Here is a 2977-nt window from a genome sequence, read left to right as displayed (position 1 = left end):
TAAAAAAAAAAAAAATGGCCTTGGTATAATCACAATTAACCAGAGCAAGAGTTAAAACGATGCTTCGCCTGTATTGAATCTGGATCATCCCATTTGCATTATTTGTTAGAACAGACACACAATAAAAGCTCATTTACATTCATGGAGCTGATGTGGAATCTGCAAAAGTCCACGATGGATTTCCCAAAGCCTGAGATGAATCTGACATTTAACTGTTGAAATGAGCATAACGTCAAGCATAACTCACTGAGACTTTACACGAGGTGTGTAATTGACATTCCTCTATCTCTATGTTATATCATAACAGTGCTGATATTTTACACGCTAGGATTTCTCCGGCTCTGAGCCAATCAAAGCCTCCAGGGCTCTCAACTTTAACCTATTGCAGCCGAGCTAAACCCGATAAACTTTAATGGGATTCTTCCGGGTGGATCTATGTGTGTCTGTCATGTTTGTTGGGGTAAACACGGATGGGACATGTGCCTTGAGACGGGACAAGCTGCCAATACTGAGGTCATGTGACCGAGATCCGCGTCCCCACACTGAGATGTTGTCAATACGGGGCATGTTGACACACTCTGCTCAGAGCCTCATCCACATCAGCATCAGAACGGCATGATTTCTAACTCTACTGATTTACATGCTTTGGTCATTTAACACATATTAACATTGGTCTGTTAAAAGAGCATCTTTGGATAGTGTTGATAACTGATCATGGATTGCAGCTGTAGGAGTTGAACTGAAGTGGTCCACAGAAGACAGCTCAAGGCTCTTGTGTGTGTGTGTGTGTGTGTGTGTGTGTTCTGCGCTGATGTTACACTGCCCTCCAGTGTCTGCTTTCACACACTGATGAACACACCAGAACTCTGCACACCTGATCTACAGAACTGACGAGAACCTGGAGAATATGGAGAACGCAGAGCATACTCGTCTACAACATCACCATATGAGTATGTTTGATTACTGAATAATTATAATTATAATGTCATGTTATGCCATGAGTTTTCATTTCCACACCATTAAAAGTCCTAAAAATTATGTGAATCCAAAAGAGTGATTAAGAGTGAGTAAAAGAGTGAGTAAAAGAGTGATTAAGAGTGAGTAAAAGAGTGAGTAAAAGAGTGATTAAGAGTGAGTAAAAGAGTGAGTAAAAGAGTGGGGGAATATGGTGACTTACAGGACCAAAGATCTACATTATCTCTATTCATGAACATTTAAACCTAAACTCTTGGTGATAAATAATTATAATGTTTACATTGTTACTTACAGATAGATGGAAGATGGATGGATAGATAGAACGATGGATGGAAAGATAGATAGATGATGGATGGATGAGGATGGATGATAGATAGAATAATGGATGAGGATGGATGATGGATGCAGGATGATAGATAGATAGAACAAACAATGGATGGATGGAGGATGGATAGATAGAACGATGGATGAGGATGGATAGATAGAACGACGGATGGAAGATGGATATATAGATGGAACGATGGATGGATGGAACGATAGATAGATAGATGAGGAAGGATGGATGATAGATAGATAGATGAGGATGGATGATAGATAGAATGATGGATGAGGATGGATGGATGGATGCAGGATGATAGATAGAACGAACAATGGATGGATGAGGATGGATAGATAGATAGAACAACGGATGAGGATGGATAGATGATAGAACTATGGATGGGTGGAGGATGGATGGATGATAGATAGTGTTGTTTTTGGCGGCCTGTTTTAATTTTAGTTTTAGTCTAGTCTTTGTGTCAAGCTGTCATTTTAGTTTTTATTAGTTTTAGTTATAGTCATAGCCTACTCTTTTTAGTCTAGTCAAGTTTTAGTCGACTAAAAGTCTGAGCATTTTAGTCTTATTTTAGTCAGAATTATCTATGACTATTTTCGTCTAGTTTTAGTCGACGATAACTGATGACATTTTAGTCAAGTTTTAGTCAATGAAAATTGTATTTTAGTCTCTTTTTAGTAATGCAATTCTATTTAATCCAGTCAAAATAGTATAAGTACATATTATAGACAAAACCAATATCTTCTTTTAGCCAAACCCATTTCAAACAATGTTATCTTATTATATTATTGTTACCTTATGACTCAAGAATACATCCATTCCAGACACGGAAGACGCTCTGATTTGAAGTTACAACATATTTATTTTACCAACTAAACATGTTAGAAGTACACACACATACATTTAAATAAAATAAATAAAAACATTGAGATGTCTCTTAAGGTTCGTGGTGTTTTTTCCTGTGATTTTTGTGGCCAAATTTCTCCCCATGTTTTTCCACAACACCCGTTTTATTTTCCACTTCAATGTAATAAAAGTTTTTCCAAATGTCTTAATAAGAATAAATGCATATTTAATTTAATAATAGGAAAATAATATCCAGATTATTATTTAATTCTTTAAATCTGTTTAAAATTAGACCCACATTATAGTTAAAATGTTTTTTCTGTCTTGTATTTTATCTCAAAATAAAGGATGTAATTTTATTCCACATGGAAATGAGCGGAAATAAGTGAATACAGCCTCTTATTCGCTTATGAGGTAATCATAATGCTGCGGTTATTTTAACATATATAATTGCTGCCGTTATAACGGCACATTTCAAATGTTTACGTGCTTTTCTTTCTTCTTTTTTTTGAGCGGTGATTAAATATCTTGCTCTTGTAAATACTTGCCAGCATTTCAGTAATACAAGTCTAGATCTTTAAAATGCATCCAAATAACAGCGAAGCACAGCCGCACGGTGCTCTGCAGTGGCCAAAAAGGATATAGGCTAAACCGTGAATTCTGAAGTTATATACGTTACTGCTGCTAACCGGAATACTGAACCCAAACGCGGAGTCACGGCTGTGGAGTTCACACAGAACATGAACCGCGGTTACAGGAGCTCTGGCGGTCCCTCTGAAGGCCTTCCGGTGGCGGGACGAGGTTCATCACGGGCGGTTTGTG

This window comes from Gobio gobio (genome assembly GCF_949357685.1).
Source record: "Gobio gobio genome assembly, chromosome: 25".
NCBI classification, from domain to species: Eukaryota; Metazoa; Chordata; class Actinopteri; order Cypriniformes; family Gobionidae; genus Gobio; species Gobio gobio.
Note: the sequence above shows the minus strand (reverse complement) of the source record.